This window comes from Chrysemys picta, chromosome 9 (assembly GCF_011386835.1).
Source record: "Chrysemys picta bellii isolate R12L10 chromosome 9, ASM1138683v2, whole genome shotgun sequence".
Classification (NCBI taxonomy): Eukaryota; Metazoa; Chordata; order Testudines; family Emydidae; genus Chrysemys; species Chrysemys picta.
Window position 1 is genome coordinate 64,570,197 of NC_088799.1, and position 14,945 is coordinate 64,585,141.

General features: G+C 46.1%; 1 protein-coding gene across 1 annotated transcript in view; it reads left to right on the plus strand.

Annotated features, from left to right (window-relative positions):
- The first annotated feature begins 4,417 nt into the window (after positions 1 to 4,417).
- GABRA3 (gamma-aminobutyric acid type A receptor subunit alpha3) overlaps positions 4,418 to 14,945 on the plus strand; it is a 118,829-nt gene continuing 108,301 nt past the window's right edge. Inside the window, 1 exon segment of the mRNA XM_005285702.5 lies at positions 4,418 to 4,923. The gene's annotated coding sequence lies outside the window, so the exon portion shown is untranslated.

Below are 14,945 nucleotides of genomic sequence, written 5' to 3' on the forward strand. Positions count from 1 at the left end.
GAGTCTGCTTGGAACTGAGAGCACACGCAGCTAGGGCCTCCTCCATGCTGAGCCTGCTGTGGTACTGTCTGGGGCCTGGTGTACCTGAGCACTGAGCATCGCTGGCTGTTCTTATGGCCTCAGTGTTACCATTTGCTCAGGACAGGGCCTTGTTCCTGAACCCCTCAGTGCCATTCTCAAAAGGAGTGTGATGGATTGATGGATGGCAGTTTATGAGTGAACGACAGGATCCAGGGTCTCTCTCCTTTCTCCCATCTCCTCCTTATCTCCACCCTAACCTTCCTAATAGCCTTGTGTTCAAGGGCAGGAAAGCAGAGGGGTATTTCTCTGAGGAGGCTTGATAGCAAACAAAAGCTCACTGGGAACCAAGGTTTCCAGTTTCCATCGTTCAGCTGGCCTTTCCCTACATTTCCAAACCTGATGCAGCCACTGGGTGCTGAAAGTTTGCTGCAACCCATGAGAAGGTGAAGGGGGCTTTGGAGTTTGACTGCTGTTTTCCATTGTTCCATGGAGGGGAACTACCTCAGACCAGCTGCAAGAGTAAAGTAAGGGTAATCATGCAATGCTTAGAGGGTAAGCTTTTTGGGGCAGGGGCAGTATTTCTGCTGTGGTTTTGTACAGTGCTTGGTGTAGTGGGATTGTGGTCCAAGACTGGGCTTTCTAGGCATTCCTGCAATACAAATAATTAATAACCAGTCCAGCACCATGCTATGTTGCCTCCCCACCATCTGTTGCCCCTCCACCCCATCTCTTTTGGGGGATCCCCCCAACAAGAAATGGATGGTCCAGAGACAAAGAAGCTTCTCAGAAGGATGAACGTTCTTACAGCACACCTTGGGGATGGGACCTCCTATTCTCTGTACTTTCTAATCCCCGAGAGAACAGGAGGACTTTGTTCCATTGTGGGCTTCAGGAAGCTGAACAAATTCAGTCAGTTGCTCTCACTTCGTTAACCATCACCTTCTCCTCTGTGCCAGGGTTCTGAGAGATGTCTACTTACTTCAGTATCCCAATGAGAGCTGCTCATAGGAAGTACCTCATACATTCCCCCTTTGGGTTGCCACGCCCCCCCTGAGTGCTTACCTAAATGCCTGGCAGCTCATCCAAGAGATATTTGTATTATGGTAGAGCCTAGAGAACCTTACTGAGTTTGGGGCACCATTGTGCTCAGTGCAGTACAAACACATGGTGAAAAGAGAGTCCCTGACCGACAGTCTAAATAGAAAGGACAGACAAAAGACAGTGAGAGGGGAAATGGGCACAGAGAGTGGAAGTGACTAAACCAAGGTCACCCTGCTGGTCAGCCACAGAGCCAGGAATAGAACCCAGGTCTCCTGACCATACTGCCTCTACTAAGGGGTTCAGTTCTACCCCTACCTGGATGACATTCAAGGAATTTCTTCCTGCCTGCATATACCTTCTTCTTTCCTCCAGAGATGGGCCCCAGCCTGATCTGAGGGCAGAAGCTAACTTTCATGGGAGCAGCTCTTTGTTCCATAGTGGGAACTGCCATTGCCTACAAGAGCTGCTTGCAGGCACTTGAAAGACCACCCCTTCCCTAAGGATGCAACCTCCGGCACAATCACACCTTTCTGAGGTTTCTGGGTCTCATGGCTTCTAGTCTATGAGTGTCCATGAGCCAATGATAAGGCCTCTTCAGTTCAGCCTGTTATTTACAGATGAGGAGTGGACAGTCTGGAGGCACGGTTGCTCAAGAAGTGTCCTTTGCGGTGTTCCACTTCCAGTTGCAGGGACCGGGGATGGATGTCTCAAACAAGGGTTGGGAAGCCCATCTCAATAACTGAGAGTAGTCTAAGGAATCCAGAACAGAGCTTCAAGTGCTATGGCTAGCATTAATAAAAACTTTCCTTCCTCCTGTCCAAGGGCTTGTCAGTAGAAACCATAGCCATTCATTATCTCAGCTCCGAAGGGAGTGTCTGATCCCCACCCCCCACCCTATGTCGTGAGGCCTCTGGGACTCATGCCCACTTTGCCAGGCCTCACCTTGGTTCTCTGCCTGGGAAAAGCAGATCTCTCCTAGATGGTCTGAACGCAGCCAACAAGAGTGGCCCCTGGTCACTTCATTAGAAAAGACCATTGTCAGTCTATGGGCAGTGGAGCTGTGTGCCTTGGAAGACAGCACCAAGTTCTCTTTCCAGTACTCAAAACCAGGCAGGGATCCAGACTCACTCCTTGTGAACTGGAGTCAGGACCGTCATGTTGCCTCCCCAATCCCTCTGCTCCCTGATGTCACCAGAACCACTGTGCTTCTTTTCAATTCCTCTGACCCTCTTAGAAGCAGGACTTAGAAGCAGCAGATTCTTTATCCAGGCCCAGAATCACTCCTTCTAACAGCATAACAGGTCTTCGCACCCTGGCAGCTGTAGCTCTTGAATGCTTATTTGAAGCACAACTCCAAGTTCCTTTGGAATCTAAGAATTCTGTTACTAGACACGTGCTAAATGGTGATCCTTTACCATACAGACAAGTAGCAGAAACTCAGCCTTAAAGGCAGGATTCTGCTCTCCATGCTGTAACTCAGGCATAACTTTTGTGGAACTCAATTCCAGTTATACTTGTGCAAAGCTCGTGTGAGTGAGCGGAACAAGCAGATCTCTCTCTGACCATGGGTTGGTCAAGCACAGGTAAATCCAGCACCAGCACTCTCACGGGTCTTCCTCAATTCCTTGTTTAAAAACAGCACTTGCTTTGGCTACTCAAGTTCTATATGGCAGGTTTAGCAGCTTATTACCCTCCACTCCATGGATCATTCACTGTTTTCAGCTGACCATGACAAGATTCCTCAAGGGTCTGGTTCATTCTAGGCACCCTGCGCCACCTTGAAGCTTGAATTCAGTACTGGCAAGACTCAAGCACCTCTCTTGGAGATCATGGGCCAGTGCTTCCATTGTGACCTGTTCCCCAGGCTACATTCCTAGCAGCCATTATATCAGCCTGGAGGTGAGTGAGATAAAGTGCCTATGGCCAATCCTTTTCACAATGTTCTGTAAGGATAAAGTGGTGCTGAATCTGCACCCTAAATTTCTCCCTGAAGTCCTCTCTGGATGCCATCTCAAATAGTCCACTGGTCTCTTTTCCAGAACCACGTGTCTAGCCAGGAGAAGTTCAGAGCACATAAAGCAGATGTCAAAAGAGCATTGGTCCATTAGTTGGATAGGACAAAACCTTTCTATGGCCTCCAGATTTTTGGGGGTGGTGTTTATGGAGACGTTCAAGTGAACAGTCAACCTCCAAGAGATTGTCTAAGTGGACTAGACTCTCTACTCAATCCTTTTTACGACCAAGTGGGTGTGCCAGTGAGAGATCCCATGGAGGAACATTTTACTAGATGCTAAGGCAGCTTCTGTGGAATGATTGAGAATTGTCTCCATCTCTGAAAACTGCAATGTAGCCCTCCATTCCCCATTAGCTTCTTAAGCTAAGCGCTAAGTCTGAAGATTTTTATGCGAAGGCAGCCCTCTTTCTCCAATTAGGAGCTTTCCAGCCCTCATACAGGGGCTTTTACTCCTAGTTGCTCTCCCAGGAGTGGGGAATCTGCAGAGGTGTTTGGGTTTATAATCTTATATCAAATGCTCAGTGAGTTTGTGTGTGTGTGTATGTGTGTATGTGCAACTTGAAGTCCCTGCTGCTGCTTGTAAGGAGGTGCAAGTGTCTCAAGAGTGTAGATCTTCAGAGGCAATATACTTGGATAACTCCAGTTACCGATAAGTAACCTTCCTCTTTCTAGTTAGCTAAGAGCTTGTGCTATGAATTAAGGACAGAACCATCCCCCAGAGTTCAGCCAGTGCAAGATCGTATTTGGTCTATCCAACGTCTCTTCGCCCTTGCTTGTGTCTCTATTTGTTTTCACTCTGCCCACTCTCTGCTCCATTTTTAACCCTGATTTTCTCTCTGCATTTGTTTTCTGCCTGGATTCTTTTCTTTCCAGTCTCTGACTGGAATAGGAACCCAAGCAGCAATCAAGTTCAAGGCAAAAACTTCACACCCACGGTGCCTGAGTGGATTCAGCATAGTGAATGCTCCCCTGGCAAGTGAATGTGCTTAAAAGATGAGAGGAGGTGGGGAGCTTTGTCCTGGGTGCAAGTGAGTGCCTGGCTTAGCACCATCTGTTACATGTTGGTTATAGCGTTTGGGAGTTACCAGCTCAACAGGTAGCTGTTTTGACCAGGAAGTATCAGCACCAAGTCCTTTGACAGCCCCCTCTGCTGCTTCCCTCCCCTCCTGAGAAGGACTCTGCTCGGGCAGGCCCTGCTGCCCACCTGCAGGCCAGGTCAGTGCCCCACTCTTAAAGGGCATTGGGCCATGCCTTGTGACACTGGCTTTCCCACCTGAAGTGTTTCGAGGCAGGGGGGAGAGTGGGTGTCCCTGCCACGCTGTGCTCTTTCCTGTGTGTGGCTGATGTGCCACTGCTGTGTATTTTCTGTTTCATTGCTCTCGGGAAGAAGGGATCTGCACGGACAGGGCTGTTAAACCCTCCTCCAGAGACTGGGGAGGGGAGGGAATGAGGCAGGTGGGGAGGAGACTTTCTCCTTTCATCTCCAATCTCAGAACAGCTAAAGGAGAATCTCAGGCAGCCGTCCCTACAATAATACCCCTATCTGGCTGTCTCTCTGGGCTTCTCTCCCCTGTAACAGATACAAGAATACCATACTTTAGCCTCAATTGAAGCAACAGAGGTTTAAATGCTTTCAGCTCAACCACTGTATTCAGATACTGCTGGAACAGCAGAGCATTCAAGCTCAGACAGCCGCGAACTGAAAACCCAAGCCTACAAAAAAGGGAGAGCGAAAGACAGAAGGAAAGAAAGAAAGCAGGAAACCCAACGTCAACAATCCCATAACTCGCTCCAGCTCATTCATTTTTCTTCTCCCGGCAGCTCTTGGGAAGGGGTCGTGTGGCGTGGTAAGGAATACAAATGCTTCTCTATTTTTTTTCCTTTGTCCCAGTGAATTTATTTGTAGCAGGGGGTTCTAATTCGATGGATTTGGGGTTATTTTTTCCCCTCTTTACAATCTGCTGATGCGATGGCAAGCTCTGTGCGTCTCTGGCTTTTTTTTTTTTTTTTTAATCTGGATTAAATGTTGGTCGCTGGAGATGGGAACAATTATTATTAATTGCTATTCATTATTTATAACCATTCTCCTTCTTATTAACTTGGAGGCAGGTCGACCTCTTTATTGCCAATGACTATCTAGCTATATACGCACATATACCGTTGCGCGCACATACAGCTCTCTTGCTCTCCATAGCCATCAACACGCCTGAGAGGGACCTAAAGGAAATGACTAATGGCTAGTGTTTGTTTAACCCTTTCTCTTTCACTGCCCACATCAGAAGGGAAATCGAAAGAAACATAGACTCTTTTACTGCATTCCCCCTTGCTACTGCTGCTTGGAAGCAGGGTGTGTACAGCAAAGTTGTAAATAACAATTTTGTCCAGGGAAACAAACGAGTCTGTCTGTGGATGGGTGATGAGAGTAGAATGTAAAGATACACTGAGAATCTAGGGGGTATTTCTGATGGGAAGTAGAAAGCCCAGCTTTTTCTCTAGACCTGTGCAAACCTTATTTGTTCCTTGTTGCTTAGAGGGGTTTTTTTAATCCAAGCTGCTGCTTGTTCTGTGGACAACAATAGAAAAGGGTAAACAAACAGATGTTTTATTCTTTTCTTCAGTACACTGCAGATCTGCGTAAAGACAGTTTGTTTATTGGATGGGTGGACACAAACACCTGCGAGGCTAAAGAACTGTTTGATAGACCCGCATCCTTTTGTGGCGTTTATCTGAAATGCTGAGCAGCACTGTGGGTATCGGCTCTGCTATAGAGGGAGGGAGAGGGGAATGAGAGATGATAGGCTAATGGGGTCAGCTTGGTCTGGAGATCAGCAAAGGGGAGTGTGGGTTGAGAGGAGAATTAGCTGTGGACTAGAATGGACCCATTCTACACCACCTTCTCCAGTGACTTCCCCTGCATTGATGGCAATTGCAGCAGGTCTGCAGTATTAAAGAGCCGGTTAAATCATGCTGGTGGCACTGAAGCAAGCTGGAGTCTGCTCAGCATGAGCAGGGCTGCAGTTTAGTTTTGGTTCCACCCTGCTTGCTCTGGAGGGATTCTCTGGCGAAGGAGTTTCTTTCCCTTTTTTTTTTAAAGAGGGGGCTATTGAGGGAGCTGCATGAAAAGTCAGTGTACTTAAATGACAGCCCCTTCGATTGCTCTCTGGGAGCAGCCGGTTAGCTTGTTGATTCAAGAGGAGGGTGCTGACTGCTGCAGCCCCAATGGAGATGCTTGGAAGGGTGTATTGATTAAGTGGTGGGGGCACATCATCTGTGCAGGTGCCCAAGCAAAGGGACTGGGGAGAGAGCAAAACACAGCGCCGAGTAGTAAGGGCTCAGTGTTTCCTAGCTATTGCAAGTGCTGTGTTGCAAAGGTGATTAACCCTCAAAGGCTAAGGCATCCACGCTATAGTGCTTCTCGTTGATCTGGCATGATACAGGTGCTACAGGACATTCTGGGACACTTATGCTTGGTGGAATTTGCATAAAATATGTAGAGTTCCTGGGAATTAACTATTATGCAGTCCTGTATACTAGAGCCCTGAGTGGGACTATTTTTTAAATCTCACTCCTGTCCCACCATGCAATATCCACTCCTGTATTGTTTCTGGTTGATTTTTATCCTGATCCTATCTGCAAAAACCTTAGATCTCGCAAGAGAGACCAATTCTCCCATACTACTAAAAAAAAACCCACCAAAATTGGTTGGTCACTATAGTATATAAATAAACAGAATTAGACACAATTTTTATGTGGCAAACTGACGAGAGATTTAGTGTTTTCCTGCAAATTACCACAGTCTGTTTTTTGCCCACCCAATCCCACCTGCAAAAAAGTACATTTTACTGGCTCCCGCTATTATGGCAGCAGGTTCTTCAGGATCCCAGACCCACTGCAGGGCTCTACTATATACACCATCTCATGCCTGGTAGAGGAAAGAGAAGATTCCTCAGAGCTTGAAGTACTGCAGCCATTGGTAGGACGTGAGGTCAAGAATGGGATATACAAACTTTCTGGACTGGGATAATCTTGTAGCCACGTTTCTAGAGTGAGATGGTGCATGAAGGAAAGAGGAGAGAGTGAAACCAATGCAACCACCAGCCAGGCCTGATGGACTCTGAAGCTGGGGGGTTGGCAGAGGTGGGGATATGGGGTTCCAGACCTGGGCACCCTGAGGTGCTGGGCTCTGAGACGTAGACCTGTTAAAAGGAATAGTGTTGTTAAGCATTGGATTGACAAGCCTACACACTGAAATCTGTTACCCACAGAGCAGTCACAGTTTGAGCAGCAGCAGTGCGAGCTTCCCCCACGCTGCCTCTGTACACCCGGCTGGGAGGATCCACCCCTAGGGGTGAGTGAGCAGTTAATCCCATGGCCTGTTAGATCCTTGGCCTCCCTGCTGAGTTTGCCAGCTATCTGCTCGTGTGGTGGTGTCTTCAGACAGAGAAAATGGGCTGAGGCCCTCCAGTGAGTAATGATTTCTGGGCACAATTCGCTGAGGTTGGTGTTGATTCGGTGACATAGAGGGCAATTGTTTTAATCCATCACCCAGCCACTTCATTTTTTTCAAGGAAGAGTGTGAGAGAGACAGAACTAACAGGGTCCTAGATTGTGAGGAGAGAAGTTAGGCAGGAGACAAGCACATGCCTACTCCAGACAATGGGATTGGTCAGGGTGAGGTGGCTCTACAGATGGATGAAGATGCTGGTGCTATGGATGCAGTCCTGGCCTTTCAATGTAGCTTTTTAACCACCTCTTTGCCGTAAAGGAGGAGCCTTCAACCTAAAGGATCTCGAATGGTTTTGAAAACGATGCTGCTGTTCCTGCAGACTTTCAATCTACCTGTCCTTCAGAGCGTGCCCAGTGCCTGATTGCCTGTCCAGACTATACCCAGTGTCTGCTTTCCCCCTCCCTCCTGATACACAAAGCCAGGAGAGGCAAGTGAGCACAGTGGTATCCAATTCTCTTAACAAGTGGAGATCTGAGAAGTTGCTGGTGCTTGGGCTGTACATGGTACCTTCTGGCACACAGATTCCACCACCTCTCCTGGAATTTTCTCTTGCTTTTTCCTGTATGGTAAAAAGTGCAGTATGTGTATATGTACAGGTACATTCTGCAGATAGATCAGCATCTAGGGAGCTCTGTTTTTCTTTGGTTCTGTGTCTTTTCTGACAAATATGTCATGAAACTTCCCTCCTTCCACCTTAATTCTTTCTCAATCCCCTTCTTTCTATACATTTCTCTTTTACTCCCTCCTTCTTTCCCCGTCCTTCTCCATTTTGTAGACTTACTTTCATTCTGCTTCTCAGCATCCCCACTTTCCTTTCCTCTCTTCCTATTTCAGTGTTCTGTCATTTCCTCTCTCTCTCTCTCTCTCTCATTCTTTCCTTTCAAGTCCTCCTCCTCCTCAGTTTTGCTCCAGCTCAGCTCTGAAGAAAAAAGCCCAGCCTTTTATCTGTGGGTGTATTCCTTCCAAATGTTTACAAAAAGTAGCACAATGTACAGACTGAATCCTGGCATAATTACACACCCAGACAGATAGCATAGTAAATAATCCTGCTTTTCAAATACTCCTCCAGTCCCTACTACTACCATCACTTTCTCCTGCTCCCATGTCTCTGAGCTAAACGTATATTCATTTTGCACATATTACATTTCAGATGTACCAAGTCTGGGTATTCAGTGTATATGCATATAGCAGTGGTGGGCAACCTGCAGCCCGTCAGGGTAATCTGCTGGTGGGCTGCCAGACAGTTTGTTTATATTTGCATGGCCACATGCAGCTCCCAGTGGCCACGGTTCACCGTTCCTGGCCAATGGGAGCTGTGGGAAGCAGCGGCCAGCACCCGCCGCTCCCATTGGCCGGGAACGGCAAACCACAGCCACTGGGAGCTGTGGGCAGCCATGCAAATGTAAACAAACTGTCTGGTGGCCCACCAGCGGATTACCCTGATGGGCCGCAGGTTGCCCACCACTGGTGTATAGTATCTCAGTATGTATGTATCCATGGCTGGCATGGCTGTTTACATTGTATGTGTACATAGAATGTCTATGTATGCATTACACTGTTCTGCTATCTGTATCTAACACCGACAGAGTCCAGTCATTGACGGGATCATGCCCGGGACCTCTAAAGCTAAATGCATGAGCCTCTACTGCATGAGCGAAAAGTCACATGGCTCTTAGCGAAGGCTATAGCAGACTCATTAATCTCTAAATGGCCTTGGTGCCACTAGAGGGGACAGAACACCACAGCCAGGAGGTGTGTGGGTTACATGTACGGATATTTTTATTAATCTGTTTAGTGCTGTGTGTGTATAGCATTTTGCAAACAGAAGACGTAGCTCTTTGGGTAAAGAATAAGCACCTATTTATCGACTCAATAACATCACTGAAGGCAACAGGAATGAGGAATGTGAAGAGAGGTGCAAGGATCACAACAAAAGATTGTCATGGTTTCAGTTAGTGATGCATGGCATGCCAAAGGTTCTAGTTAGTTTTACACGTACGTTTATGTATAGATAATTGTGGTCAGATGTTTGGCTGCGTGTGTGTGTTCTCCCTGTATGCTGTCCCAGCTTTGTGCAGACAGCTGGCACAGTAGACCTTGAGCGAACCACTCAATGACCACAAGATCCGTTAACATACGAAGGCACCCAGCCAGGTTTATTGTTGATGAAGCACGGTATTAATATCCCCAGACTCTACCGGACCACTAATACATGTATGCGCGTAACAATGGACCATCTCAGTGAATGGAGGGACATTCCGTTCCTCCCTAGGCTAGTCAGAGACCCTCCATTTGAGGGTCCATTTTATAAATCAATGCAAACAAGTTATGTACTGCCCCTCTGACATTGTTAGTTGACACCCTCTGACGTAGCTGATTACCACCCATCACATTGTACATCTCTATTCATTACACTGTCATCCTGACCTTATCTTTAGGATGGGTTAACATATTCCTGTCATCTTTAGGTAATGTGTTGGTATCGAGGTCTTCTGGTACCACCCTTCTGCAATATGTTTACCTATATATTCTTGTGCCTAGCACTACTTAGAAATGTGTGTTTCTGCAATATCAGCCCTGTTCTTGCCAAATTCTGTGAGCAAGGCTTCCCTCTTGCTCACAACTTAACTTTGCTTTATATCAGCAAAGTTTTGACTACTACTTTAGCTCAGGCCTCATACTAGGCCTCTGATACAAACGCTTATGTCTCAGGCTCTCTTCCTACTACATTCCACCGCTTTTTGTCTTTTTATGAGGAGGATGTTTACCCATTGTTTCAGAAAAGCATAATGCATGGACTGAAGATGACTCATTGGACTAAACACTGTTATGTGGGTACCTTATTTACCATTTATACATTTATACCCCATTTGTTCCATAGTTTGCACATTTTTTTGTACAACCGATGGACAGGTTTTATTTTTCAATTGTTTTTAGTTCCTTATGGTGGACCTGGAAATGTTAGGCCTGGGACATTGAGGAATGTAGTTTTATGATTGAGCCTTGGTGGCACATTTGAATAATTACTATACATGAGTAATATGGATATGGTGCATATATTTGTAGTGTATACGGGTATATATGTAAAGTATGTGTGTGTACATATAACACCACCTTATATTTAAGCATAATTTAAAAAAAAAATTGGTGTTGTAGTTTGGACCTCGTGGTACTGTAGATGGCAATACACTTTTATTAGGGCAATTACAGTTACCACCTGTATTATCATTAGTAGTAGGCTGAGTGTTTTCAAATACTGGGATAGGCATTATTACAGTGTGTTCCATAGTGCTATGTATATGAGAAGTAAAACAGACATTTGGAGCAGTGACATTACAAATGAGGCCTTTATATATAAATGTTTTGTAATTAGTTACTACAAAGTACTGTCCATCCATGTTATAGGTTACCCTTACTGCTGGTTGTTACCCTCTGGTAAGCTTTACTGGGTAGGAAACAGGAACAGCCAGCTTTTTTGTTTTATTGGTTGCATTGCTTAGTGTTACACCAGTAGCTGACATAGATTCAGTTGTTTTTTATGGATGCTGTTTTTCAGATAACCTACTGAATGGACAGTAACCAATTTATTAAATATTGTTGTGTTAGGATTTAGTATTGGTACCAGGCACTGCACAAGATTGTTTTGAATAACATGTGCCTTCCTTACTGATCCCAAATTGTGACTGGTACTACCAGGGAATTTGTTTACCCAATTAGTAGTTACTGTGTAACTTAATTTTTTTACCAATTTGTTTTTTTCTTGCCTTCGTGTTATTTGCTGCCATTCATTTGTTGATTTTTACCTGTGTGTTGGTTAAACAGTTTAGCAATGTTATGCACATTATAAATGATGTACAGCAATAATACAACAGTACAGCAATAATACAGTAATAAAGCAATAATACAGTTGCTTTTACATAGTAGCCAAGTTTAATTTATCTGACAGCGATTTCTATGCGATTGCCAAATTAATTGTTCATATATGGTAGATTGAGGTGTATTTGGTCAGTTTGTTATTTATAAAGCACTTTTTTTTTATGCTTGGGGGTTTTTCACTGTATACTGATATTTTTTGGAGTTTTTGGTTTCTGGGATGCAATTATTACAGAGGACAGCTTGCTTACTTCCCAGATCAGTAGTCGGGGATCACCAATGTGGTCAGATGTTTGGCTGTGTGTGTCTTTTCTCCCTGTGGCTGTCCCAGGGAGACAGCTGGCATAGCAGATCTTGAGCGAACCACACAATGGCCACAAGATCTGTTAAGGTACAAAGGCACCCAGCCAGGTTTATTGTTGACAAAGCACGGTACTAGTATCCCAGAGACTCTACCGAACCACTAATACTTGTATGCCTGTAACACTAGCTCAGTGAACAGTGGGACTTTCTTTTCCTCCCTAGGCTAGACAGAGACACTTGCTTTGAGGCTCCATTTTATACATCAATATAAACAAGTTACATACTAGCCCTCTGATGTAGTTAGTTGACACCCTCTGACGTAGCCAGTTACCACCCATCACCTTGTACATCTTTATTCATTACACGGTCATCCTGACCTTATCTTTAGGATGGGTCAGCATGTTCCTGTTATTTTTAGGGAATATGTTGGTATCAAAGTGTTCTGATACCACCCTTCTGGAATATGTTTACGTATATATTCTTGTGCCTAGCACTACTTAGGAATGTATGTTTCTGCAATATCAGCCCTGTTCTTGCCAAATTCTGTGAGCAGGTCCTGCCTCTTGCTCACAACTTAACTTTGCTTTATATCAGCAAAGTTTTGACTACTACTTTATCTCAGGCCTCTAATACAAGGGCTTATGTCTCAGGCTCTTTTCCTACCACAAAAATAGCATTGTCAGTCATGTGTATAGTCTGCAGCATCAGATTTCCAATACTGTGTGTGCTGTTGTGGTTGTTAGTCTGAGTTGGCAGTTGTTGTGATTGTGAGTCAGTCTTTCTGCTGTTGCAGGGGTTGTGAATCTGTGTCTGCCTCTAATTGCTGTGTGGTCGGACTAGTGTTAGACCACACACTTGTTACACTTGTGGCTGAGTCTGTGTGCCTGCCTGTAGCTGTGGTGGTTGTGAACTAGTCTCTACCTGGAGTCACTTTCAGGGAAATTACCAGGGGAGGGGGGAATTGGGATTAGTTTTGGTTTATGGGAAATGGTTGTTGAGCGGCTTTTGGTTTTGCTGAATTAAACCCAGTGGTGGTTTGGACCCTGCTTATAATTATCACGGTCACCAGCACACTGGGGAATGTAGATAAACAGACCCAGTTTGGGGCTCGACTCTCAATGAGCATTCTTGTTTCCATATTGCCCTGTCTTTTTATTTCCCCCCCTCACATGCCTCCTCCTTTGTGAGTATTTTGTATTGGTATTGTAGTGCGAAACCATACTTGGGAGCTTCCATGTGTCTCTAACACTTGGTTTGAGTGGCAGATTCTTTGCAAGGCCTGATGATAAATATATAAGCTTTGTGCCTCCTAGGTATGTGTGGGAGTCCCACAGGTTTTCTCTCTGTGTGTGTTTTGAGTCGTTGGGGTTGTTCTGTGTGCATCTCACAGGTGTTTGTGAGTTCAAAGATTCCTCTGCTGGTGAGAGGAAAAGGAAGCTTTTACGTTCTCTCTCTTACCATGGTGGGGAAAGTGATCCTTGCATGTAATAATAAAAATAAGCAGATCAGTTTGTTAGGTTCCCTGGAACCTTCCTCTATGAAAGGCTTGAGGTAAACAGACAATTTTTTTAAGCATCTTCTGTGGGGACAGTGCCATACAGGGTTAATTCAGACTGCAAGAATTACTAGCATTACAATGTTGTGGGGATGAACTCCAGGAGCACTCAGGCTGCTCATGCTTACTAGAGGGCTCTCTGCTGTACAGGAATGGATTTCTTATTCCAGGCTGGATCAAAGTCTACTATAAACCATCTCCTCCTTACAGACGCTGCATGAAAACAGTCTGAGAGACACAGCCATTCAGAAAGAGGCTCCTTGGTGCTAGCACGTTGGTGTCCCCATCACTAGTCAGTTAAAAACAGAGGTGCTTTAACCAATCACCTCCCCACAGCCCTGCCATCCTTTTAATTAAACAGTCTATTCAGACAATCACTGTTGGATTTATGGAGGGTGCCTCGCACAGAGCTAGATTTTGCTTGATCCTTTTGTTGGTGAAAAGGACAGGTGCAGTCAAAGTCCCTGTGCTCAAAGGGGTCCAGCCAGTGTCCATTTGCATGGGGGAGCAGCGGGGGTGCTCCTATGCACTCAAACCATCCCAAATAGCCCATGGATCTGGCTTGGGAACAATGGGGAGCTTTAAAAGAGCCCCTAAGCCTGCCTTGTGCCAGCAAGGAAGGGAGAAAGAATGCTGAGTTGTACATTATTTTTACTCATAGGAGGTGATCAGATGCTTGTGGGTGTCGATATAAGAACATGGGTGATCTGGCCCATCATTGCCCTGGGGCCAGCCAGTGCCCACCAGTAACAATCCAGCCCATGACCCCTGCTTTTGTTTACAACAGTTGAAGCAATGCATCAGAGAAAATGTATGCAGACGTGCAGGGCTGGCTCTACTGTTTTTGCCGCCCCAAGCAGCGCGCCGAATTGCTGCCGCACATGGCGGGGGCAGTCCATGTGCCATTAGGGTGGCATGCGCGTTTCCACGGCGGCGGCAATTCGTCAGCAGCTTCTGTCTTCAGCCGGAAGACAGAAGCCACCAAATTGCCACCGCGGGCAGCTGAACATAGCAGCTGCCGCCGAATTGCCACCGCCGTGGAAACGCACGTGCTGCCCGAACGGCACACGGACAGCCCCCGCCGTGTGGGGCGGCAATTCGGCGCCCTGCTTGGGGGGGGGCAAAAACATATGGACTGCCGCTCCTTGCAGATTGCTGCCCCAGGCACCTGCTTGGAATGCTGGTACCTGGAGCTGGCCCTGCAGACATGTCAAATGGGATAGACTCTCAGGATCTGGCCCTGTTTCTCTCTCCATTCCCTTTAAGAAAAAGCCTTACTAGATTGAGGACCACAAACTGCTCTAATTGTAGCTCACACTCCACCACCCCCACCTCACCTTTCCCAATAAAAATCATAGAATCATAGAATCATAGAATATCAGGGTTGGAAGGGACCTCAAGAGGTCATCTAGTCCAACCCCCTGCTCAAAGCAGGACCAATTCCCAACTAAATCATCCCAGCCAGGGCTTTGTCAAGCCGGGCCTTAAAAACCTCAAGCACAAACAAAAGGAAGGAGAGATTGTGTGGTGTGCCAGGCTATCTCCTGTAGTCTCAGCGGCACTGTCTGCACTAGGAAATTGAGCTATTGCTGGCAAAGTACTACCTGAATTGGTAGTGAAGACAGTTCTCC